Source organism: Lepidochelys kempii, unplaced genomic scaffold (assembly GCF_965140285.1).
Source record: "Lepidochelys kempii isolate rLepKem1 unplaced genomic scaffold, rLepKem1.hap1 scaffold_29, whole genome shotgun sequence".
Taxonomy (NCBI): domain Eukaryota; kingdom Metazoa; phylum Chordata; order Testudines; family Cheloniidae; genus Lepidochelys; species Lepidochelys kempii.
The window spans coordinates 2791110-2818474 of NW_027621931.1; the positions used below are offsets into that span (position 1 = coordinate 2791110).

A 27365-nucleotide genomic window follows, 5' to 3' on the forward strand; every position below is an offset into this window, starting at 1 on the left:
GCAGTACAAAGCTGTAGCCAACTCTGGGGTGGATCCACGGTGGCCATTATTTGCTAGTGACAGAGTATGGAAATGTCTTACTTATTTTGGCCCTCCATGGCTTCCCTTCTCCTGTTAAAGAGGCGTCCCTCCGGGCTCCCCCTGCCTGTGTGACTGGCCAGCAGGGGGTTGTGATAACTTTCTGTCCACTTGTCAGACACTGTGAGGGAACACTGTTGCTGGGGGGGCAGGTGTCTGTGTGGGGAGATTGCAGCGGGAGCTGAAGGGGCATTGTGGTAGGGGGAGGCCTCTGGGTGGCTGGGCAGGGGGGACCCTAGTCAGGTTGGTGGGTTCTGGAGGGTTTGGGGTTTTGGGGGATAGTTCTGATGTGCCCAGCCCTAAGGCTATGGGTCCTGGAGGTGGGTATCGCTGGGGGCCTGTTGGCTGCAGACCAGTGGGGGTGGGGGTCTCTTGGGCAGGTGGGGCAGGGGATTAGATGCTGCCTGGTGCTGTACCAGGGGCTCTGTCTGGGATTGCCCAGCTGGCTCCTGGGACCATTGCCATGCCCAGTGCACAGCACTGTGGTGGGGCGGTCCCTGGCGCAGAGTGAGGGGTCCTCCTGTAAAGCGTCAGGGGGTCCTGCTGGGAGGAGGAGGGGGTCCCAGGCAAATGGGCTGGCAGATCCTGGTGGAGGGCAGGTGGGGGTCCTAGGCAGGCAATGGGGAAATCCCAGGCAGGCAGTGAAGGACTATAAAATGACTCTACACAAACAGCCCCCCACCCCATTTCTCCTGCCATTTGCAGGAGCAAATCCAGCCATGGGGGAGCAAACAACCCAGGAATGAGAGTTTCCTAGCAGACAGGCATGGAGAGGGCACAGGGAAAAGGAGATAGAGAGACTGACAGGGTCCGTGGGATAAAAGAGTTTTGAAAGAGATTTCCAGCTCTCTCATCTGCCCAGACAGATGTATTACTGCACTGTGGGGAGAATCACTTTCCTGTGGACAAGATGAGGATGAGAGAGAGGAAAACCCAGTTCCTGACTCCATGTCCCTCCTGCTGGGGTGTGGCTGCCGTGGGGTCAGTGTCAGAGGGAATCCTCGAAAGGGACTCCTTTGGTTCTGCTTTTTTCTAGGATTGCGTTCAGAGACTTTGTTTTGGGATGCGGGAGGGAGAAAGGAGGTTAAAAGCGTGTCTGTGGGCCTAGCCTGGCAGGAGGGGCCAGGTCTCTGCTGTAAGCCAGAGATTAAGTAGAGAGTTGTCACTTTGGATGGGCTATCACCAGCAGGAGAGTGAATTTGTGTGGGGGGCGGAGGGTGAGAAAACCTGGATTTGTGCTGGAAATGGCCCAACTTGATGATCACTTTGGATAAGCTATTACCAGCAGGAGAGTGGGGTGGGAGGGGGTATTGTTTCATGGTCTCTGTGTATATAATGTCTTCTGCAGTTTCCACGGTATGCATCCGATGAAGTGAGCTGTAGCTCACAAAAGCTCATGCTCAGATAAATTGGTTAGTCTCTAAGGTCCCACAAGTACTCCTTTTCTTTTAGCATTTTCTCAGTATTGCAGAATCTCAGATCTCACTCTGCAGGGAAAGAGCCTGGGGGAAGCGTGATTTGAAATGAACTAATGCCCGTTCCCAAACCTCCACAACGGCCCTTCTCGCCGGGCCAGGCTGCAGAACGACGATCACGTTTCGTTTTGGTTCATCCCGTCCTCCCATGGGACAGGGGAGCGACATGGCTGCAGAGGAGCCAGCTCAGGTAGGGATTATTGGGGGGGTTCTGATCTGTTCCTGCAGGAGGGAGAGGGACAGCAAATACACGGGAGAGGGGAAGGTTTGCACCGTCTGGTTTGGAGGTTGGGGCGGGCAGGAAATGCACAGGATGGAGAAAGGGAGGAGGCCAGAGGGTGGCAGACCTGCCTGGAGTTGTTTAATAAGTGGTCTACGTTCTTGGAACAGACCCATGAGGTTCGGAGGTGGAAATGCTCCAATTTGGTGAACAGAAAATAACCCACATAGATGGGGTTGGGAAAAAGGACCAGATTCATAGTGCTGGAGCCTGACCCAACTAACCAGCGGGTGCCTTGAAATTGAAGGGGGAAGCCACCAGTCAGGCTTAGGGGAGATTCTCCTGCCTCATATCCAGCTCCTCACAAGGAGGAGGGTGTTGGGCTTCCTACAAGAGATCTCTCCCTAGACCCTGCTCGGGGCAGCATCTCCGGTATCAGTCTGTGGCTAGTAGGTGTGTGATGGATCTGCTGGGAGAGAGGAGGGGCTCTCTCTTCGCCCCCTCACCCTGGTGTTTCCTGGGTGCTCTGAGCGGGGTGGGGGTGGGACTCTGTTGACTGCGGTCCACCCAGAGTTTCGTTTGATTGGCTCCTCTCCCCCACGAATAGTGGGGCTGTGAGTGGGGCAGCAGGTCCTGAGTGTGGGGCTCTGGCTCTTTCACGGGCCGGTGACCTTCGAGGAGGTGGCTGTGTATTTCACCAGGGAAGAGTGGGCTCTGCTGGACCCCGCTCAGAGAGCCCTCTCCAGAGACGTCATGCAGGAGACCTGTGAGAATGTGACCTCTGCTGGGTAAGGGTTCCTGTCCCCTCGGTTCTTGGAAGGGGAACTGAAGAGATGAGGTTCACACCACCCCCACAATGCCACCTCTGCTCTGTCCTGTTCCAGCATCACCCCAGCATGCCAGTGACACACACACGACCAGAGACCCTCCCCTGCTGCTGAACGCTGTGGGAAGAGAGCACAGGAGCAGAATCGCACAGTGTCAAATATCCCCTGTTTGCACAAGTAAAACGGGGGGTTAGGTCCAGCATAACGAGCAGAAGCTTCCTACCCCTGGCCTTCTCTCAAACCCTGAGCCTTTCCACCCAGACCAGAAAGTGCTTGGGGTGTAAGAAGCAGGCTGCTGGGGTCAGAGCGGCTGGTCCAGGGTTACTGATCACACAGACCTTGAATGCTGGCTGGGGGAATCCAGACAAGGGAGCTCCAGCAGCAGAACATTGAAACTCAGCCAGGATTACACTGCTCCGGATTGCCCCGTGCATGGGACAATGGCCTCGGTTGCTGGTGAAAATCCTTGAGACCTGGAGAGTTGCTTCCCCCGTCCCCATGTGCACTAGCCACAATCTACCTTCTCTGCAGACTTGGTTTTTTGAGTCCCTCATTCCTGAAGTCACATGACCCCGATTCTTATTTTTCACATTCTGCTTTTCTAGACTATTTAGAGTCTGTTGCTTGTGAATGATAGTTTCTAATTTCCCAGTGTTCTCCACACCCAGGGATTTTCCTACTCCCTCCCATTGCAGTGGACTCATTAGATTCCCTAGTATTTCAGAATGGCCACACTGGGACAGACCAAAGGTCCATCTAGCCCAGTGTCCTGTCTTCTGACAGTGACCAGCACCAGGTGTCCCAGAGGGAATGAACAGAACAGGGAATCATGAAGTGATTCATCTCCTGTCACCCATTCACAGCTTATGACAAACAGAAGTTAGGGACACCATCCCTGCCCATCCTGGCTCATATACCATTCACGGACCTGTCCTCAATAGATTTCTCATGGTTGTTTTTTTTTTTTTTTTTTGTAACCCTATTATAATCTTGGCCTTCACAACGTCCTCTGGCAAGGAGTTCCCCAGGTTGACTGTGTGTTGTGTGAAGAAATACTTCCTTTTGTTTCTTATAAACCTGCTGCCTATTAATTTGATTGGGTGATTCCTAGTCCTTGTGTTCTGAGAAGGAGTAAATAACACTTCCTTCTTTACTTTCTCCACAGCAGACATGCTTTTATAGACCTCTCTCATATGCCCTCTTGTCTCTTTTCCAAGCTGAAAAGTCCCAGTCTTACATATCTCTCCTCATACAGAAGCTGTTTCGTACTCCTAGTCCGGGTTTTTTTTTCCCTTTTCTGAACCTTTTCCAATTGCAATGTATCTTTTTTGAGATGGGCCGACCACATCTGCACACAATATTCAAGATGTGGGTGTACCATGGATTTATATAGAGGCAAGTGTAGCCAGACAGACAGCCCCCCCCTCTCAGACCAGCATTGCTGGAAACACAGGAGGAAGCAGGAACAGGGCACTTAACATATATTCCAGCACAGCCTTTGAAGCTGTGAAAGCACAGGTGTGCTGCTACAATGTGCCTCTGGGAACAGATAGGACGATTAAGCTCACAGCAGGCAGAGGCCCTGTGACAGACATGGCTCTTAGTCCCTACTAAATAGCGTGATGCACACACCCCAACATCCTAGGTGGGAAAATATTTACCCTGATAAAAGAAATGTCCAGTAGTCAACACTTATTGTTTCTCTCCCTTGCAAGTGTAAACTACTCTTGCGAAAGCTGGTGTCACCCAGACAGACCAGCCTCAATTTGGCATAAGAAAGGAGAAAGAGAATAAAGGAGTACAGAGGTATAAGTAGGGGACCTACAGCACCATGATTTTTGAGTGCTTTTCACTATCTATCTGCGGGTCAGATAAGTGACAGCCTCCCAAGACTTCTGCAGCTAAGAGGGTCCCTACGCCTTGTCCCTTATTTGTCTTTCCGCGGAATTGAGTGACCGATCCTGGCTTGGCACCGCTGGAATCGAGAGATGCAAGGAGGGTAAGAAGCACCCACACCTGATCTCCTATCTTTAGTGTACACATATTTTGAAATAGAGCTCTATACGTTGTTTTCTTTCTTTGGGATTGTGGCTTCAGTTTTGTAACTTGTTTGTGTGTGTAACATCTCTACATTTAAATAAGTAGGCACGAGCAATTTTGTAACCACATGATTAGAATCTAGCTTAATAAATTTTGGTTACCATTTGCGCATAAGCCTGACTTGTTTTCTCTGGTTTACTGTAAAGCAGCCGACACAATTAAAGAACCTCAGCCGTTTTGGCTCTAAAGCCTGGCCATTAGGTGAGAGTACTAAGAGCCTAGCGTTGAGTTGTGCCGCCTCCACGGGGCAAACTCTTGGGGCACCTGTCAGTCAATCCTGGCTGCCCGCTGCGAAGGAGCTCTGAGCTCTAAAGTCACGGGCAGTTAAAGTCACGGGTGTGGAGAGGCTCTTAGTGCTGCCATTGGGGCACCTGTCAGTCAGTATTGACTGCCCGCTGCGAAGGAGCTCTGAGCTCTAGCAGTTAAAGTGACGGGTGGTTAGGACCTTGGGGCATCCGTCAGCCTAACCCGGGCTGCCCGCCGCGAAGGGACAGTGCGTCCTAGCGGTTAAAGTCACGGATGGTATAAACGGGCATAGCTGGCACCTCACCAAACATCCTTGGCCGTCGGCTAACACAGCCCCAATGAGCCACTTGGTGTGAGAGCTCGGACCTGCCCCTGTCCCAGAGGGAGGGGGTCATCTGCGAGGGGACTGCACCACTGACCTATCAGCTCTTAACACCCAAACTTTCAGTCACTCTATCATCAGTGCCTGTGCGTGTAATTTAAACAGCAAAACCAGCATCACTGGGCTAGACCAAAGGTCCACCTATCTCTGTATCTTGTCTTCTGACAGCAGCCAGTACCAGGTGCCCCAAAAGCCACTCAACAAGGCACCACTGGGAGTTGAACCCAGGATCTCCTGTTTACAAGACAGGTGCTTTAGCCAGCTAAGCCATGGTGCCCGTCTCTGGCTAACGTATGGTGTCTGCCCACACCTGACTCCCTGCCAACGCCCCCCACGGCCGGACAAGCGTTGCTTGTGTTGGATTCTGTAAAGCAGAGAAGCAGGTGAAGTTTTGCTCCCAAGGTGTGTGTGTGATTCTTTGGACAAGTCTGCGCTACAAAATTAAGTCAGTGTAACGACATTGCTTTGCGGGGTAAAAAATTTAACCCCCCTGAGCAATGCCATTATGCCAACCTAATCCCAGTGTAGATAGCACTGGATTAACAGGGGGACTTCTTCCCACCCGCTCTGCCTCCTTGGCTGAGGCCTGCTGGTCCACCTTTCATTCGCTCCTCTCCTCCCCTAAGGCCTCATTGCCGGCTGCTCGTGCCTCTCCGCCCCCTACCCCACGGTCTGCCTGCCACCCACACTTCTCTGCCCCCTCTCCTGAGACAGACTCTGCCCGCCACCCACACTTCTCTGAGCCCTCCCATGAGACCTGCCCAGCCTGCCACACACTCCTCTCTGTCCCCTCCCCTCACCTGCCCTGAGAACCGCTCACACCTCTCTGCCCCTCCCACGAGGCACCTGCCCGGAGGAAGTTGTGGCTCTTCAGTTTCAGTGCCTGAGCATCCTTGGCCCCAGTGGGAGCCAGGCTACGTCTACACGACAGAGTTATGCTGCTTTAGTTAAAACGTTTTAATTAAGCCGCTGTTGCATGTCCACACTAGGCTGCTTGTGTCACCGGAGCGCATCCAGGCTAGCAGCTCTTGGATCCCCACAGAGAGCAGTGCATTGTGGGACGCTATCCCACTGTGCAACTGGCCGCAGGGTGCTTTGGGAAGGGTTTGCAATGCCTCGTGGGCAGCCACACGAGGCAGGTTTCTCTATCCCATTGTTCCATGGGCATCCGACTCGATTGCCAGCTGCTTTTCAGCTGCCGTGGGCATGGTGGGCAGAGAGTGTGTGTGTGTTCGGGACAGACAGTGTGTGTGTTCGGGGAGCGTGTGTGTTGTGGAAGAGTGAGTGTGTTGGCACGCTGTCCCTAAGTTCAGACAGCTGCTGGAAGCAACCAGTCCTGAGTCAGGGGGAGAGGGGACACCGCAGTCCTGAGTCAGGGGGAGCGGGACAGCCCCGACATCAGCCCCCACTTCCCGCACTGGCTCAGCACAGCCCAGCAGTCTCTGTCACATACACACACTCACACACACTGCTGCCTGCCTGGCTGTGTGTCAGGGTGCAGGACAAGGGGGGTTTAGAGGGCCATGGGCCCAGCACTTTTTAGCAGCCCTAAGAACGGACGACGGAGGGGGGAACAAGGTGGAGCCTTGGGGGAAGAGGCGTTCTGTGGGTGTGGCCTCAGAGGGAGGGAGGGGTGGCATCAGGGAGAAGGGGCGGTGTGAGATTGGGGCCTCAGGGAGAAGGGGCGGAGTGAGTGAGGGCTGGGGGGAAAGGGGTGTCATGGGGATGTCACAGTTTGGACGCCGGTGGCCCCCCCACTGTAAGGAAGATTCCCCCACCCCTGCTCTGGGTCCTAGGTGTGGTGAATTTGTCAGGTCTGAGACAGGAGTTGCTTGTGAATGACAGTGACCCCTTTGCCAATTGGCACCAATAAGCTTTTGTCACACATTGCGAGGGGGCAAGGCAAGACGGCTATAGTAAAGTAGTGAGGAACAGGTATTTTAGCCCCAGGCTAAACAAATCCTTGGTACCATAGTAACCAAACGGCAGTTGTTTCAGGTTAATCAAGACACCTGGGGCCAATTAAGATCCTTCTAGAAAGCAGTGGAGATAGCTAGGTTGATTGGAATACCTGAAGCCCATCAAGGCCTGGCTGGAACTCGTGAAAAGCCTCCCAGTTCGTCAGTGAGGCGCATGTGTCAGGATCTGTAGGAGGAAGCCGTGCTGTTGGAGGAACCAAGCAGTGCAAATCCACATCAGGTGCAAGGAAGGAGGCCCTGAGGTAACAGCGAAGGAGATACTGAGTGGGGGCTGCTGTGGGGAAGCGGCCCAGGGAATTGTATGTGGAGGGTCACAGTGAGCCTCTGAGGCTAGCAAAATCCACCAGGAAACGTGGGACCCATAGAGACAAGGACAGAGCTTTGTCACAACATGCACTGAGCTATACCCTCACCCCCTGATATAATAGAAAGACCAGCACAAAAAACCGAGAAAGGAACAATAAGATACTAAAATAACAACAGTTGGAACTCTCCATTTCTCTCAGTCTTTGGGTGGATGGGTACGAAGAGCTGTAGCTACAGTTGAGGAACCAGGCGATCGGACAGCTGGCCCAGCCCTCCATACTAGTACCTCCCTCACATATAGGGAAATGGGTCAAAATTGGAATTCATGTCATGACTCACTTCCCATAGGGGATCGGTCTGTCTCAGGCTCTGTCTATACTTCAAACACTGGAAGTATTCTTCTGACAACCTAACACTGTCTACGCTGGGGCTGAGGTCACATTAACTACTTCTCTCAGTGGAGTGGACTTTTCACACCCCTGAGAGAGGTGGCTACGTCAACATCGCTTTTCAGCATAGACCAGACTTCAGATGGCTTCTTGACCTAAAAGGTAATGGACTTCAGCCTTTTCCTTGGTGGTTGAGGACTGCAACTTTCCTACCTGCTGAACACATCCTATGACAGATGACTTTCCTTTGCAAATTAGAGAAGTGGGGAAGTCAGTGACCCTTACAGTCTAAGTGTAAGAACTTGTAAAAACTTCTACAAATTGTCTCTTCGAATACTTTTGCTTTCACTAGAAATAGACTTTGAAACTAAGCAAAATAAGTTCTATTTGAAACACAAAAATTTAAAATCTATACTGGGCCAATATTCACTTATACACTCTCACACACATTCTTCCACCCCAACCATTGGAGTGAGGTTTTCTACCAGAACTCCTTACACTACAGGGGGTAAATTAAAGCAAATTAACTTTTCAAGATCAGCTGTCACTTCCTGTATGACTAACAAAACAAAAAAAACAAGACACTTTGTTTTACAAAGTGATTCAGATTATCACACAATTAGTCTCCTACTCTTTAACCAATAAATTCTTTTTCATTGGAAACAATAACATATTCAAAGAGCTCAAATTCTTGTCATATGAGTTCATTTTCTTTTAATCCCCGTTGCCAACAACTGAACCTTGGCTCTAGTTCTGGTTTGTCCCAACGTAGGTCCCAACCAATTCTCTGAGTTCATATATCGCTGGTTCTTCTAAAAGGCATTTATCGGTATAACTATATTGCTCAGGGGTGTGAAAAATCCAGAGTTGAGCAATGTAGTTACACAGCCCTAACGCCCTGTGTAGATAGCGCTACGTCAGCAGGACATATAGCTTGAGGGGGCTGGACTAATGAAGTCCGACGGGAGAGATCTCTCCCATTGGCTTAGAGCATCTGTAATAGCATGCTACACCAGTGCAGCTACATGGGGGCAGCTGTGCCAACATTAGCTTTATTGTGAAGCCGGAGCATCAGACACAAAACCAGAGAATCAGGACTCAACATGCGAGTATCTGCAAGTCTGAAACTGGAACCGGACACATTCGTTGCCTCATTGGTTGCCATCATTTCCACAGCCTGAAAGTCCTTGTTTCTGTGAAAATAGAATGAATTATATTGAAATTATAATTCATTAAAGAAATGCTACTTGAAGGGTTTGTTGAAATATAGTTGTCAAGAAGAGAAACATTAAGGAGTGTGAGACAATGGGTCCTCAAACTAATTAACTTAGAGCTCCTACTGAGCTGGGAGATTGGTAAACATTAGTATGCAAGTAAGATATGTATGTATATTTGTCAGTTTCTGCTTCCTTTTGTCTCTTATGTTAAATTGGCTTATCTGTATAAATAAGTTAGCTTGAGCCTTTGCAGGGGGCTCACATATCTGTGTGCATTGGCAAAGTGCTTTGCTAATAAACAGAATGGTCTGACAAATTATGTGAGTCCTGAAGCTGACTTTGACATTACCCAATGAGGCACCCAGTTTGGAATCCATGAGGAGGGAATGTCCTATGAAGCACTCTCTCTCTTTGGATCCAAATGGTGAAGGATGATTGTTCTCAATCTAACCCTGGCATGCTTTGGATCTGTAATCAGTGAGTTGTACAAACAAACAATTTTCCTTGGGGCTTTGGTCACCATAGCTTCTTTTACTGGGATGGAAACCAAGAACGGAGCGTGTACTCATTCAACCCCAGTTCTTTCCAAATCCTTGGCCTTGGTTAGGGTAAATGTACACTTCCCTGAAGTAGAATCCTTTACAAAAGCACTCAAAATCTCAGCAGTGTTAGTGAGGAATGGCTTCCTGAAACATGCCCGGCTTTTCTTTAATTTGGTGGCACAATTCCAGGCAAGGGACTGGATACAGGCCTGTTAGTTATCAGAGCTGGAGTTTCTATTCAAAACTAGCTATTTTTCTGCAGCTATTAGATTTCCAACACTGATTTCATTTCATACACTTTTTTTAGCACCTACAAAGGATAAATTCAATAAAAAACCCACTTCTATTTCCTCAACATCTGCATCATGAAGGGGACCATTCCCCATGCCATAGAATTAGTTAGGTTATTTAAAATTTTTTTAGTAACATAGCATCCCCCATAATGGGGGACAAAACAGCCCCCTTGCCAGAAGTGGCTTTACCAATTGATGGAACCTGGGATTTAAACTCCTAATGATCACACGGTGCTTGGGATCAAATTCCCCTTCCAGGTTTTTGACACTTTCATCTCCAGGCATAGCGACTCTGATATAGGATTAAAGAAGTCAAAGCATCGTCTGATGCATCGTGATAATGCTCTGTGTTTATCCACTTGCCCAGCATCTTCCTGCTGAGAATTCTGCTCCTCTTTCTCACATGCCATCGCATCACCTGCTGCGGTAGAGACAGAAACCTCAAACAGGGATGGAAAGGGGAAGGCCAACGAAAAAAAGTGCTGGAGAGAGGTCAAATAAAAACAGGAACTGAACTCCTCCAAACACTTCCCCTAACTGGGAGAGAGGAGGGGATCAATTCAGCCTTCACATCCCATCAAATTCATGGGGGGAAGGGAGGAAGCTACTGCCTGATGTCTGCTCGGACCTACAGGAAGCCATGAGCTATAGTTACCCTGAGGTTATGACCCCTGCTAGGGACAATAATGAACTGAGTGACCTCCCAAGGGCTTCGTAGGGCAGCCCAGATGTTTCCTTCAGGCACTTACAGATTCTGAGTTGGTTTCATGTTTCCTCACCTTTGCAGGGAGCTCTCAGGGTCTGTCTTTCCTCTGAACCCTGGAGCTCTGAGACCCATGGCTCTTCCCCTTCTTCCAGCTGGGAAAACACATCAGGTTTGGAAATGGGAAACCCTGCTCAGATGAAAGAAAACAAAGGAGTTCAGGTGATTGCATAAGACTCTGTCATAAAAAAAACAAAACATTCTATTAATTTCACTTCAGTGCTTAGTGTGACCTGGTGTGCCTTGGGGAGTCCTGACTGAAAACGCAACTGAGGGGAACTGAGGGGCAACTGAGGGGAAACAGCTGTTCAACCAGTCAAGATTGTACTGTGGTTAATGTCACAGACACTCAATTTCAAAGCATCTCCTAAAACACAGAGAAAGTAAATCCATGTCCCAGAAGTTGAAGACTCCAGACAGAGGACAAGTCTCCCTGGAACTGCTTCTTGCAGAGAGAGAGAGGTCCAGACACAATGAGAGAGTCCTGGGGAAGCTGGGAACACTAAGAATGGGCTGGTGGGGTTCAGTGGAGAAAGGGAACAGGAAGGGCAGGGATATCACTGAATGCAGGATCTCAGCAGTCCTAGATGTCAGGATAGCACCTAGTGCAGCCCATTGGAAAACATAATCCCAACTATACATATAAAATGATGGGGTCTACATTAGCTGTTTCCACTCAAGAGAGGGATCTTGGAGTCATTGTCGATAGTTCTCTGAAAACATCCACTCAGGGTGCAGAGGCAGTCAAAAAGCGAACAGGGTGTTGGGAATCATTAAGAAAGGGATAGATAATAAGACAGTAAATAACTTGCCTCTATATAAATCCATGGTACGCCCACATCTTGAATATTGTGTGCAGATGTGGTCGGCCCATCTCAAGAAAGATACATTGCAATTGGAAAAGGTTCAGAAAAGGGCAAAAAAACCCAGACTAGGAGTATGAAACAGCTTCTGTATGAGGAGAGATATGTAAGACTGGGACTTTTCAGCTTGGAAAAGAGACAAGAGGGCATATGAGAGAGGTCTATAAAAGCATGTCTACTGTGGAGAAAGTAAAGAAGGAAGTGTCATTTACTCCTTCTCAGAACACAAGGACTAGGAATCACCCAATCAAATTAATAGGCAGCAGGTTTATAAGAAACAAAAGGAAGTATTTCTTCACACAACGCACAGTCAACCTGGGGAACTCCTTGCCAGAGGACGTTGTGAAGGCCAAGATTATAATAGGGATACAAAAAAAACAAACACACACCATGAGAAATCTATTGAGCACAAGTCCGTGAATGGTTATTAGCCAGGATAGGCAGGGATGGTGTCCCTAACTTCTGTTTGTCATAAGCTGTGAATGGGTGACAGGAGATGAATCACTTCATGATTCCCTGTTCTGTTCATTCCCTCTGGGACACCCGGCGCTGGTCACTGTCGGAAGACAGGACACTGGGCTAGATGGACCTTTGGTCTGTCCCAGTGTGTCCGTTCTTAAATACCAGGGAACCTAGTGAGTCCAGTGCAATGGGAGGGAGTAGGAAAATCCCTGGCTGTGGAGAACACTGGGAAATTAGAAACTATCATTCACAAGCAACAGACTCTAAATAGTCTAGAAAAACAGAATGTGAAAAATAAGAATCGGGGTCATGTGACTTCAGAATTGAGGGACTCAAAAAACCAAGTCTACAGAGAAGAGAGATTGTGGCTATTGCACATGGGGATGGGGGGAGCAACTCTCCAGGTCTCAAGGATTTTCACCAGCAACCTGGGCCATTGTCCCATGCACGGGGCAATCTGGAGCAGTGAGGAGTTGTGTCATCTGTAATCCTGGCTGAGTTTCAATGTTCTGCTGCTGGAGCTCCCTTGTCTGGATTCCCCCAGCCAGCATTCAAGGTCTGTGTGATCAGTAACCCTGGACCAGCCGCTCTGACTCCAGCAGCCTGCTTCTTACACCCCAAGCACTTTCTGGTCTGGGTGGAAAGGCTCAGGGTTTGAGAGAAGGCCAGGGGTAGGAAGCTTCTGCTCGTTATGCTGGACCTAACCCCCCGTTTTACTTGTGCAAACAGGAGATATTTGACACTGTGCGATTCTGCTCCTGTGCTCTCTTCCCACAGCGTTCAGCAGCAGGGGAGGGTCTCTGGTCGTGTGTGTGTCACTGGCATGCTGGGGTGATGCTGGAACAGGACAGAGCAGAGGTGGCATTGTGGGGGTGGCGTGAACCTCATCTCTTCAGTTCCCCTTCCAAGAACCGAGGGGACAGGAACCCTTACCCAGCGAGGTCACAGTCTCATAGGTCTCCTGCATGACGTCTCTGGAGAGGGCTCTCTGAGCGGGGTCCAGCAGAGCCCCCTCTTCCCTGGTGAAATACACAGCCACCTCCTCGAAGGTCACCGTCCCCTGAAAGAGCCAGAGCCCCACACTCAGGACCTGCTGCCCCATTCACAGCCCCACTATTCACGGGGGAGAGGAGCCAATCCAACGGAAACTCTGGGTGGACCGCAGCCAACAGAGTCCCACCCCCACCCCACTCAGACCACCCAGCAAACACCAGGGTGAGGGGGCGAAGAGACACCCCTCCTCTCTCCCAGCAGATCCATCACACACCTACTAGCCACAGATTGATACCGGAGATGCTGCCCCGAGCAGAGTCTAGGGAGAGATCTCTTGTAGGAAGCCCAACACCCTCCTCCTTGTGAGGAGCTGGATATGAGGCAGGGGAATCTCCCCTAAGCCTGACTGGTGGCTTCCCCCTTCATATTTAAAGGCACCCACTGGTTAGTTGGGTCAGGCTCCAGCACTAGGAGTCTGGTCCTTTTTCCCAGCCCCATCTACGTGGGTTATTTTCTGTTCACCAGATTGGAGCATTTCCACCTCCGAACCTCATGGGTCTGTTCCAAGAATCTAGGCCACTTATTAAACAACTCCCAGCAGGTCTGCCACCCCCGGCCTCCTCCCTTTCTCCACCCTGTGCATTTCCTGTCCCCGCTCCAACCTCCAAACCAGACGGTGCAAACCTTCCCCTCTCCCGTGTATTTGCTGTCCCTCTCCCTCCTGCAGGAACAGATCAGAACCCCCCCAATAATCCCTACCTGAGCTGGCTCCCCTGCAGCTATGTCGCTCCCCTGTCCCATGGGAGGACGGGATGAACCGGAACGAAACGTGAGCGTCGTTCTGCAGCCTGATCGGGCGAGAAGGGCCGTTGTGGAGGTTTGGGAACGGGCATTAGTTCATTTCACATCACGCTTCCCCAGGCTCTTTCCTTGCAGAGCGAGATCCGAGATTCTGCCGTGCTGAGAAAATGCTAAAAGAAAAGGAGTACTTCTGGGACCTTAGAGACTAACCAATTTATTTGAGCATGAGCTTTCGTGATCTACAGCTCACTTCATCGGATGCATACCGTGGAAACTGCAGCAGACTTTATATACACACAGAGAATATGAAACAATACCTCCTCCCACCCCACTGTCCTGCTGGTAATAGCTTATCTAAAGTGATCATCAAGTTGGGCCATTTCCAGCACAAATCCAGGTTTTCTCACCCTCCGCCCCCCACACAAATTCACTCTCCTGCTGGTGATAGCCCATCCAAAGTGACAACTCTCTACTCAATCTCTGGATTACAGCAGACACCTGGCCCCTCCTGCCAGGCTAGGCCCACAGACACACTTTTAACCTCTTTTCTCTCTCCCGCATCCCAAAACAAAGTCTCTGAACGCAATCCTAGAAAAAAGCAGAACCAAAGGAGTCCCTTTCGAGGATTCCCTCTGACACTGACCCCACGGCAGCCACACCCCAGCAGGAGGGACATGGAGTCAGGAACTGGGTTTTCCTCTCTCTCATCCTCGTCTTGTCCACAGGAAAGTGATTCTCCCCACAGTGCAGTAATAGATCTGTCTGGGCAGATGAGAGAGCTGGAAATCTCTTTCAAAACTCTTTTATCCCACGGACCCTGTCAGTCTCTCTATCTCCTTTTCCCTGTGCCCTCTCCATGCCTGTCTGCAAGGAAACTCTCATTCCTGGGTTGTTTGCTCCCCCATGGCTGGATTTGCTCCTGCAAATGGCAGGAGAAATGGGGTGGGGGGCTGTTTGTGTAGAGTCATTTTATAGTCCTTCACTGCCTGCCTGGGATTTCCCCATTGCCTGCCTAGGACCCCCACCTGCCCTCCACCAGGATCTGCCAGGCCATTTGCCTGGGACCCCCTCCTCCTCCCAGCAGGACCCCCTGACGCTTTACAGGAGGACCCCTCACTCTGCGCCAGGGACCGCCCCACCACAGCGCTGTGCACTGGGCATGGCAATGGTCCCAGGAGCCAGCTGGGCAATCCCAGACAGAGCCCCTGACACAGCACCAGGCAGCGTCTAATCCCCTGCCCAACAGACCCCCACCGGTCTGCAGCCAACAGGCCCCCAGCCATACCCACCTCCAGGACCCATAGCCTTAGGGCTGGGCACATCAGAACTACTCCCCGAAACCCCAAACCCTCCAGAACCCACCTACCTGACTAGGGCTCCCCCTGCCCAGCCACCCAGAGGCCTCCCCCTACCACAATGCCCCTTCAGCTCCCGCTGCAATCTCCCCACACAGACACCTGCCCCCCCCAGCAACAGTGTTCCCTCACAGTGTCTGAGAAGTGGATAGAAAGTTATCACCACCCCCTGCTGGCCAGTCACACAGGCAGAGGGAGCCCGGGGGGACGCCTCTTTAACAGGAGAAGGGAAGCCATGGAGGGCTAAAATAAGTAAGACATTTCCATACTCTGTCACTAGCAAATAATGGCCACCGTGGATCCACCCCAGAGTTGGCTACAGCTTTGCACTGCGGGAAGCCCCACCTCACGGAGACCCTTTGTCATGGGGTTTGGGATATTTCTGAACCACGCTGCACTCAGAGGGACCTCCTCATCCTGTGCCAGCTGGAGAAAAGAAAAGGGTCCAGCCAACTCTCCTGTTACCAACTGGGAACCACCCATCCCCCAAACAGGGGGAGGCCCCTGGCTTTGATGGGTATTGAATCTATGGCTAGTCTCTTTTATCAGCAAACATTTTTAACAGAGAGAAAGGAGGGAACAAATGATTCTCAAAGGAGAGGGAAAGATGATCATTGTTGCAGGGGGATTAATTTCCCAACCAGGATGGAGAAGGACTCAGGGCGACAGGTTCCCCCCAAAGAAGGACAAGTTGCTAGGATTTAGAGACATGGGGAACAGCCCCAAACCCAAGAGGATTTTTAATTGACATTTGATGATGACATCGTAAGAGGGAAAACTGAGATTTGAGATCAGTGTTCAGAAATGGAAGAGAAAGGAGGGAAATCTGAGGGATTTTGGATCCATTTATGCAAATTATAGAGAGGAAAGTGGAAAATGAGAGGGATTTTATAGCAGTTGTTGATAGGAGGTAAAAGCTGAGTGTATTTCCCACCACTATTTGGTCAATGAATAGAGCGGAAATGGGCAACATTGGCAAACGTTTGAGATCCATATTCAGGAATCTGAGAAAAGGTGTAAATCTGAGATTTTCGTCGTAATTTATAATTACAGAGACAGGGAAAGCTCTCAGGGGCATATTCAATTAGAAGTAGACAACTAGAGTAAAAGTGGGGCAAACTTTTTTTTATCAATCTTTGAGACGTACAGAGAAAACGTGTCACAAACTACGCAATTGAGAACATGGGATAAACGCCAAGACCGGGGGGGGGGGGATTTTATGTGGCTATTAAATAATGAGCTGGAAAAGGGGGACCGTTTGTCATATAAAATCCAGCCTGTCCAATACATAAACAGAAAGTGATGGTCCCCACCCCGGCCCCCGTTCACCTGGGCAGCAGGGAGCCCTCTGAGGGGCTGACTGAAGGGGGCGGGGGGGGGGAGCTGGAGGGGTCCCTGGGGGCGGGGAGGGGGCGGCAGTGGGGGATGGGCAGGTGGGGGCAGGTGGGGGCTGGGGGCAACGGTGCGGCAGTTGGGGGCAGCAAGTGGGACTCGGAAGCGGGGATCGGGGGCAGCCCCATGGGGGACACGTCCCCTCCCTTCCCCTCCCCGGCAGAGACCCGGTGTCTCCTCCCACCCCCACGCCGGGGCAGCCAGGTTGGGGGATGGCTCCGGGCTCCAACTTCCCACCGACACCGGGACAAATCGCTGCGGATAAAACGGGGGAGGAGGGAAATCCCGCCCCCCCCCACGGGAGGGGAGTTTCAATGGACATGTGAGGAGGAGGGAGAGACGGGGGGGGGGATCAGGGGAGACCAGAGAGCGGATCAATGGGGGGGTGGGGGGAGCTACCGAGAGGGAAAAGGGGAAAACTGGGGGGCATTTGTGCCCGTGGGGGGAAGGGGATCCAATTAACTCCCCCGCCGCCCCCCACTTCCCCCCCGGGAATTTCCTGGCTGCACAGAGACAGTTCAACCCCCCCCCCCCACGCAACTCCGGCTTCTCCCCCCAACACCCCCCAAGGGACCCCGCCCGCCGGGCCCCAGTCTCTGCCCCCCCCAATCCCAGCCGTGCCGGGGGCAGAGAGTCACTTTCCTGCCCACCCCCGCGGGGTCTCCCACTCACCAGGTCGCGGGCGGGCAGAGCCCGGGGCTGGTCCCAGCTGGAGAAAGCCCCCCCCGGCCGGGCACGGGGGGGTTAATGACGGGCCCCCCCAGCACAGACCCCGGAGCGGAGCCGCAGCTGCTCCTCCGAGAGACCCGACACGAGACAGCGCCTGGGGGCGGGGCCTGGAGCTGACCGGGGGCGGGGCAGCGTCTGGGGGCGGGGCCTGGAGCAGACAGGGGCGGGGCAGCGTCGGGGGCGGGGCCTGGAGCAGAGCAGGCGCTGCCTCGTGTCGGATCTGTAGGAGGAGCAGCTGCGGCTCCCCTCCGGGGTCTGTGCGGGGTGGGGCCCGTCATTAACCCCGCCGTGCTCCGGTGAGTGGGAGACCCCGGTGCGGGAGCGCTGGGCGGGGGGGGCAGGAAAGTGACTCTCTGCCCCCTACCTGCCCATCCCCCACTGCCGCCCCCTCCCCGCCCCCAGGGAGCCCTCCAGCGCCCCCCCCGCCCCCTCCAGTCAGCCCCTCAGAGGGCTCCCTGCTGCCCAGGTGAACGGGGGCCGTGGGGGGGGGACCATCACTTTCTGCTTATGTATTGGACAGGCTGGATTTTATATCACAAACGGTCCCCCCTTTTCCAGCTAGTTCTTTAATAGCCACATAAAAGCCCCCCCGGTCCTGGCGTTTATCCCATGTTCTCAGTTGCGTAGTTTGTGACACGTTTTCTCTGTACGTCTCAAAGATTCCTCAAAAATACCCTCAACGTTTGCCCCACTTTTACTCTAGTTGTCTACTTCTAATTGAATATGCCCCTGAGAGCTTTCCCTGTCTCTGTAATGATAAATTACGACGAAAATCTCAGATTTACACCTTTTCTCAGATTCCTGAATATGGATCCAAAACATTTGCCAATGTTGCCCATTTCCGCTCTATTCATTGACCAAATAGTGGTGGGAAATACACTCAGCTTTTACCTCCTATCAACAACTGCGATAAAATCCCTCTCATTTTCCACTTTCCTCTCTATAATTTGCATAAATGGATCCAAAATCCCTCAGATTTCCAACCTTTCTCTTTCATTGCTGAACACTGATCTCAAATCTCAGGTTTCCCTCTTACGATGTCATTATCAAATGTCAATTAAAAGTCCTCTTGGGTTTGGGGCTGTTCCCCATGTCTCTAAATCCTAGCAACTTGTCCTTCTTTGGGGGGAACCTGTCACCCTGAGTCCTTCTCCATCCTGGTTGGGAAATTAACCCCCCTGCAACAATGATCATCTTTCCCTCTCCTTTGAGAATCATTTGTTCCCTCCTTTCTCTCTGTTAAAAATGTTTACTGATAAAAGAGACTAGCCATATATTCAATACCCATCAAAGCCAGGGGCCTCCCCCTGTTTGGGGGATGGGTGGTTCCCAGTTGGTAATAGGAGAGTTGGCTGGACCCTTTTCTTTTCTCCAGCTGGCACGGGATGAGGAGGTCCCTCTGAGTGCAGCGTGGGTCCAGAAGTATCCCAAACCCCATGACAAAGGGTCTCCGTGAGGTGGGGCTTCCCGCAGTGCAAAGCTGTAGCCAACTCTGGGGTGGATCCACGGTGGCCATTATTTGCTAGTGACAGAGTATGGAAATGTCTTACTTATTTTAGCCCTCCATGGCTTCCCTTCTCCTGTTAAAGAGGCGTCCCCCCGGGCTCCCTCTGCCTGTGTGACTGGCCAGCAGGGGGTGGTGATAACTTTCTATCCACTTACCAGACACTGTGAGAGAACATTGTTGCTGGGGGGGGGGCAGGTGTCTGTGTGGGGAGATTGCAGCGGGAGCTGAAGGGGCATTGTGGTAGGGGGAGGCCTCTGGGTGGCTGGGCAGGGGGGGCCCTAGTCAGGTTAGTGGGTTCTGGAGGGTTTGGGGTTTCGGGGAGTAGTTCTGATGTGCCCAGCCCTAAGGCTATGGGTCCTGGAGGTGGGTATGGCTGGGGGTCTGTTGGCTGCAGACCAGAGGGGGTGGGGGTCTCTTGGGCAGGTGGGGCAGGGGATTAGACGCTGCCTGGTGCTGTGCCAGGGGCTCTGTCTGGGATTGCCCAGCTGGCTCCTGGGACCATTGCCATGCCCAGTGCACAGAGCTGTGGTGGGGCGGTCCCTGGCGCAGAGTGAGGAGTCCTCCTGTAAAGTGTCAGGGGGTCCTGCTGGTTGGAGGAGGGGGTCCCAGGCAAATGGCCTGGCAGATCCTGGTGGAGGGCAGGTGGGGGTCCTAGGCAGGCAATGGGGAATTCCCAGGCAGGCAGTGAAGGACTATAAAATGACTCTACACAAACAGCCCCCCACCCCATTTCTCCTGCCATTTGCAGGAGCAAATCCAGCCATGGGGGAGCAAACAACCCAGGAATGAGAGTTTCCTTGCAGACAGGCATGGAGAGGGCACAGGGAAAAGGAGATAGAGAGACTGACAGGGTCCGTGGGATAAAAGAGTTTTGAAAGAGATTTCCAGCTCTCTCATCTGCCCAGACAGATGTATTACTGCACTGTGGGGAGAATCACTTTCCTGTGGACAAGACGAGGATGAGAGAGAGGAAAACCCAGTTCCTGACTCCATGTCCCTCCTGCTGGGGTGTGGCTGCCGTGGGGTCAGTGTCAGAGGGAATCCTCGAAAGGGACTCCTTTGGTTCTGCTTTTTTCTAGGATTGCATTCAGAGACTTTGTTTTGGGATGCGGGAGGGAGAAAGGAGGTTAAAAGTGTGTCTGTGGGCCTAGCCTGGCAGGAGGGGCCAGGTCTCTGCTGTAATCCAGAGATTGAGCATTTTCTCAGCACGGCAGAATCTCGGATCTCGCTCTGCAGGGAAAGAGCCTGGGGGAAGCGTGATGTGAAATGAACTAATGCCCGTTCCTAAACTTCCACAACAGCCCTTCTTGCCCGGCCAGGTTGCAGAACGACGCTCATGTTTCTTTCCGGTTCATCCCGTCCTCCCATGGGACAAGGGAGCGACATGGCTGCAGAGGAGCCAGCTTAGGTAGGGATTATTGTGGGGGGTTCTGATCTGTTCCTGCAGGAGGGAGAGGGACAGCAAATACACGGGAGAGGGGAAGGTTTGCACCATCTGGTTTGGAGGTTGGAGCGGGGTAGGAAATGCACAGGGTGAAGAAAGGGAGGAGGCCAGGGGGTGGCAGACCTGCTGGGAGTTGTTTAATAAGTGGCCTCGATTCTGGGAAGAGACCCATGAGGTTCGGAGGTGGAAATGCTCCAATCTGGTGAACAGAAAATAACCTACCGAGATGGGGCTGGGAAAAAGGACCAGACTCCTAGTGCTGGAGCCTGACCCAACTAACCAGCGGGTGCCTTGAAATACGAAGGGGGAAGCCACCAGTCAGGCTTAGGGGAGATTCCCCTGCTTCATATCCAGCTCTAGGAGTGGCTAAGTCATTATGCAAGGTAACCTATTTCTTCTTGTTTTTTCCTGCCCCCGCCCCCCGCGTTCTTGTTAAACCCTGGATTTGTTCTGGAAATGGGCCACCTTGATTATCATACACATTCTAAGGAGAGTGATCACTTTAGATGAGCTGTTACCAGCAGGAGAGTGGGGTGGGAGGTGGTATTTTTTTCATGATTTGTGTGTATATAAAAAGCTCTTCTACACTTTCCACAGTTTGCATCGGATGAAGTGAGCTGTAGCTCACAAAAGCTTATGCTCAAATAAATTGGATAGTCTCTAAGGTGCCACAAGTCCTCCTTTCCTTTTCACACGGAGGAGGGTGTTGGGCTTCCTACAAGAGATCTCTCCCTAGACCCTGCTCGGGGCAGCATCTCCGAGAATCTGGGGGAATCCAGACAAGGGAGCTCCAGCAGCAGAGCATTGAAACTCAGCCAGGATTACAGATGACACAACTCCTCACTGCTCCGGATTGCCCCGTGCATGGGACAATGGCCTCGGTTGCTGGTGAAAATCCTTGAGACCTGGAGAGTTGCTCCCCCATCCGCATGTGCAATAGCCACAATCTCTCTTCTCTGCAGACTTGGTTTTTTGAGTCCCTCATTCCTGAAGTCACATGACCCCGATTCTTATTTTTCACATTCTGCTTTTCTAGACTATTTAGAGTCTGTTGCTTCTGAATGATAGTTTCTAATTTCCCAGTGTTCTCCACAGCCAGGGATTTTCCTACTCCCTCCCATTGCACTGGACTCACTAGGTTCCCTGGTATTTAAGAATGGCCACACTGGGACAGACCAAAGGTCCATCTAGCCCAGTGTCCTGTCTTCCGACAGTGACCAGCGCCGGGTGTCCCAGAGGGAATGAACAGAACAGGAAATCATGAAGTGATTCATCTCCTGTCACCCATTCACAGCTTATGACAAACAGAAGTTAGGGACACCATCCCTGCCCATCCTGGCTAATAACCATTCACGACCTGTCCTCAATAGATTTCTCATGGTGTTTTTTGGTTTTTTTTTTGTAACCCTATTATAATCTTGGCCTTCACAACGTCCTCTGGCAAGGAGTTCCCCAGGTTGACTGTGCGTTGTGTGAACAAATACTTCCTTTGGTTTCTTATAAACCTGCTGCCTATTAATTTGATTGGGTGATTCCTAGTCCTTGTGTTATGAGAAGGAGTAAATGACACCTCCTTATTTACTTTCTCCACGGCAGTTTTCATTTTATAGACCTCTCTCATATCCCCCCTTTGTCTGTTTTACAAGATGAATAATCCCGGTCTTTTTAATCTTTCCCCGTACGGAAGAGTTTCATACCTATAATCATTTGGGTTGCCCTTTTCTGAACCTTTTCCAATTCCAATATATCTTTTTTTGAGATGGGGCAACCACATCTGCAGGCAGTATTCGAGATGTGGGTGTACCATGGGTTTATATAGAGGCAATATGATATTTTCTGTCGTCTTATCTCTCCATTTCAGAATGATTCCCAACATTCTCTTTGCTTTTTGACTGCCGTGGCACACTGAGTTGATGTTTTCAGAGAACTGTGCCCAGTGACTCCAAGATCCCTCTGTTGAGTGGAAACAGCTCATTTAGAGCCCATCATTTTGTATGTGTAGTTGGGATTATGTTTTCCAATGGGCTGCAATATGGTGCTATCCTGACATCTAGGACTGCTGAGATCCTGCATTCAGTGATATCCCTGCCCTTCCTGTTCCCGTTCTCATAAAACAAGAAGAGCATCCAAATGTGTGTTTACCTTCATTCCCTCAGCGGTCCTCATGGGAATCCCTGATCAGTTCCAAAGTGTATTAAAACCTTTCTTAAAGGGTTACCTCCTGGTGGTTATCAGGTCCTGTGAGTTTGTAGCCCAGAAAGACCCCCCTCAGTCAGCTCAAACTCAGCTGTTTATCCCCCAAAAGTCTGTTGTCTTCAGTCTCCTGAATGAGGGGAAATCCGTCACTACTCCTTTCTGCGTTGGGTAAAGCTTCAAAAGGTGGAGCTCTGCATAACCAGCCTTGAGATCTGGCATTCATCACCCCGTAGCGATACCAGCTTGCACAGGAAACCCATCCCGCAGCCCTTCCTGGTATCATGTGGCGCATCTCGGCATCATAGTCTGTGAAGAATTCATGCTTTCAAGGGCTGGCTTAGATATACAGATAACAGTCATAATTAGGGCAAGAGTTTGCAGGCAATGAAAAGAGAGTAATTGTCAAACGTGAGCAATATCTAATCCTTTAAAGCCTGAAAGTGCCTTGGGGGGAGGGGACAGGAGCCGGCTGTGTGGGGGCGGTGGGGCTCAGATACTGGGCATTGAGAGCCTAGAGCCAGCTGTGCGCTGGAGAGACGGGGCATGAACCAGCTGTGTACAGGGCAGATGAGCAGGGGAGAGGTGCTGTGGACACGGCCGCGAGCAGCTGTGAGTGCCGTCCTCTCTGCAGCATGATGAGAGAGCCTGGCGTCCCACTGCCGATCCCAGACTTGTATGAGGAGGGAAGAAATTGGCATCAAGTCTCAACCGCAGCCAGCCTGTGCCCTGGGGAGGAGACGGGTGTCTCCAGGGAGAAATCTGGGGGATTGTGACCCTGCATGCCCCACCCACCCTCTGATCAGCAATTCTGGATATTAACGGTGATTCCAGAAACAAAGAGTAATTTTGGGAAAAAATGCAGTCCTAGCGACAATTTCCGGAAAACACTGGCCCTGGTTGTAACATTAAATCCGATAGTCTCAAGATCTAGGCCCATGTTGATCAGATCTGTCACTCTGCCTTCACGGAGTTCACTCTGCTGGTGGGTTCTACCCCTTCCACCATTCTGTGTCTGCCTTGTCTATTTAGATTGTAACTTCTTCAGGGCACGGGCCATCAACGCTTCTCGGTTGGTACTGTGCCTAGCAAAATGAGGACCCACTGTTAGTTGGCCCTTAGGCACTAAGGTAATGAATATGATTTATAATAATCATCTCCTGGCACTTTGAGCCAAGGAAGCCGGCCTTGGGACGTTACTACTTAAAAGTGAGCTGGGCTTAAAAGCATGGAATATTCTTTGTGACAAGTATCCCACAAATTCCACTGACCTCCCTTGTTTTCTTTGCCTTGAGCAGGGTTTCCAGTTTCCAGAACTGATGTGATCTCGCAGCTGGAACGAGGGGAGGAGTCGTGCGTCCCAGACCTTCATGGCTCTAAGAAAAAAGTGCTCCCGAGAGCTCCCTGCATAGGTGAGGCATTGGTTAAACCAACCCCAAAACTGTCGGTGAATACAGGAAACATTTGGGATGCCCTACAAAGACCTTGTGAGCTCTCCAAGTTCAGGATTGTTCCCTGCAGATGTAGAATCGTTAGGCAGAGGTCACTCATGGCTTCCCACCTATCCTGACTGACAACTAGCAGCAGGTCCCTCCCCAATCTCGCTGTCCCCTGAGATTTCTTCTGAGATACGGACCCAGAACTGATCCCTTCCTTTCTCTCCTCTGGGGAAGGTTGAAGGGAAAATCAGCTCCTGATAGGTTTGATCTGTCCTGTACACATTTTGGTTCCTTCATCCCTTTTCCCATTCTTCTCTCTGAGATGTCCTTTCTCTCTGGCGCAGGCAGAGACTTACGTCTGGATTCTCTCGGTCTCCCGTCAGGTGTTGGGATGGTGAGTGAAAACGAGGAGGAACCCCAGCAGGAAGATGCTGAGCGAGTAGAAGCCCATGGGATGTTGTCAGGAAGGTCCAAAGGGAATGATTCTGGGAGCTGTGCACGCCCAGAAAAAACAAAAGCCTGTGAGAGTCAGCAGAGGCCAGAGGAAAACTTCGGTAGCCAGTCAGACCTTATTACACGTGAGAGAATGAACTTGGAAGGAAAACGCTACACATGCCTCGAGTGTGGGAAAAGCTTCAAAGGGAGCTCGGACCTTCTCACACATCAGAGAATCCACACGGGTGAGAAACCTTACGGATGCCCTGAGTGTGGGAAACACTTCAAGCAGAGCTCACACCTTATTACACATCGGAAAATCCACACGGGTGAGAAACCTTATGGATGCCCTGAGTGTGGGAAACACTTCAAGAAGAGCTCACACCTTATTACACATCGGAAAATCCACACGGGTGAGAAACCTTATGGATGCCCTGAGTGTGGGAAACACTTCAAGCGGAGCTCACACCTTATTAGACATCGGAAAATCCACACGGGTGAGAAACCTTATGGATGCCCTGAGTGTGGGAAACACTTCAAGCAGAGCTCACACCTTATTACACATCGGAAAATCCACACGGGTGAGAAACCTTATGAATGCCCTGAGTGTGGGAAGCACTTCATTGACAGTTCATCCCTCCTCTCACATCAGCGAATCCACACCGGGGAGAGGCCCTACACATGCTCTGAGTGTGGGAAAAGCTTCAATCGGAGCTCAAACCTGATCAGACATCAGCGAATCCACACGGGAGACACACCCTACACATGATCTGAGTGTGGGGAATGCTTCCGTGATAGCTCAGCCCTTACCACACATCAGAGAATCCACACCGGGGAGAGGCCCTACATTTGCTCTGAGTGCGGGAAAAGCTTCAATCAGAGCTCTACCCTAATCACACATCAGAGAACGCACACAGGAGAGACCCCCTACATGTGCTCTGAGTGCGGGAAAAGCTTTAATCGGAGCTCTGTACTGACCACACATAGAAGAATCCACACAGGTGAGAAGGCTTATGGATGCTCTGAGTGTGGGAAACGCTTCGATCGGAGCTCATACTTTATCATACATCGGCGAATCCATACGGGTGAGAAACCTTATGGATGCCGTGAGTGTGGCAAACACTTCAATCAAAGCTCAGCCCTTTTCACACATCAGCGAATCCACACAGGAGAGAGGCCCTACACGTGCTCTGAGTGTGGGAGAAGCTTCAATCAGCGCTCAACCCTTATTAGACATCAGAAAATCCACATGGGAGTGATCTGTAACAAATGCCTTGACTAGGGCTGGCCAAAGGTATTTTTTTCTTTTAAATCACATTTGCTAATTCCCACTTAGTGATCTGTGCCCCATCTTCACCGTGGTTACTCAGCTCCCCCAGATGAGTTGCCTGCTCCTGCCTTTTGCAGCTCACCCTTCTTTGGGGTCAATCCTGTGATGTTTTCTATCAACTCCTTTCCTTTTGGGTCAAAGGAGCGTGTGTCCCTCCAGCCAGGAATGTTCATCAGCTCCAGGTGGGGGAGAGAGGTTTGTTCCCAACAAGCTACACTGAGGCAAAAACTACCCGTGCCTTACATCCACTAGGACTGTACATGGCGTTGGCTGCTCAAGTTAGTGATCTTGGTGTTAAAAGACAATTACAGTTGTCGTGCAGATGCAGCCGAGGTGCAGTGGTTGGCATTAGCTTTCCCCTTGACCTGACCTAAACTCCATCACATGTCCTAGTCTAAACAAAGCCTGAGCATCACAGTTATACTGTTCCCCCATTTAAAAACAATTGTTAGTCATCAAGTTCCCCCACCAGGAACATATTGTTTCATTCCCAGTTGTCACAGGTCATCACAGCGCTGTTGCTTCAGGTTTTCCTGAAGGCAGATATTTTTACTACCGTTTTCCTCCCTTAAAATATATTGAAGTATAACAAAGAGCAGGAATAGAGAAGGGATAGGGAAAAATGTCTTTTCCCCTCTGTAACAACAGAAGAACATAGGGTAAATCAGAGGGATTCTCCATCACCATCTCTATCCCCCTGTTCTTCAATTGGTAAGGTCAATATTTCCCGAAGGGGCTGGGAAGAGGATTCTCTAGTAAATGATTTGGAACTAAGCGAAAGACCCATTCATTTGCCTCCCAAAGCAGTTGTGGCCCATGCCCTGCAGGAGGTTGCTCCTGAAGATCTTCCCTTCCTAATCAGGTGCATGTTGCCTCTTATTTGGGAAATGCAATCCCTTCCTAGGTAGAGACGGGAAAAATGGAAGTGACATTTCTGTTCAGCTCACTCCTGGGAGATGCTGTAAATGTGTAGGAACTGACATCCATGAGGAATGTGATAGAGCTGCAGAAAGACACCCATTTTGAGTAGATACCTGACATTTGGTGTCTTAGAGGGATTCTAAGCCGCACCTGAATTTAGTCCCTTATTTAAATCTGTGCCACCAGATTAAAGAAACAAAAGGGCATATTTGGGGGAGTTCTACCTCAGTATCGCTACTGGTATGTCGTGTGGTTGGTGAAGAATTCTACGCCAGAGCCGTGTAAAATTGCTACAACTAAGGTCAAAGATTTGACAAGAACTCAGGTAGAAATGAGAGGTACGAGTGGTTGATTTTCACCCCAGAGATGGACGCTATGGTGACCTGTGGCCAAGGTAAACTGTTTTTAGAATTGCTCACACTTCTAAAGGATGCCATGATGAAACTGGGAACAACTGTCTTTTACCATTTGGATCCCAAGTTTCCTGAAGCACAGAGAGAAACAGCTGATTCCTTCAGAGCCATGCCATGCCTATGGGTCCCAAACTGGCTGCCTTGCTGGACAAGAAGCACTTCCGTGTTGGTTAAATGATGGTAGCCAATGAGGGAATGTAACAGATTCCAAGTTCAGACTGCAGGATACATGAATGCTGAGTCCAGAGTCTGTGGTTTGGTCTCTTAGTTT

The 27365-nt window shown here is 50.9% G+C and overlaps 1 non-coding gene and 1 pseudogene across 1 annotated transcript; one reads left to right on the forward strand and one right to left on the reverse strand.

Annotated features, from left to right (window-relative positions):
- The first annotated feature begins 1701 nt into the window (after positions 1-1701).
- Positions 1702-25712, forward strand: LOC144930028 (uncharacterized; annotated as a pseudogene).
- TRNAT-UGU (transfer RNA threonine (anticodon UGU)) lies at positions 5532-5605 on the reverse strand. The gene has a single exon. It is a non-coding gene; the product is annotated as a tRNA-Thr (tRNA).
- Positions 25713-27365: the final 1653 nt, after the last annotated feature.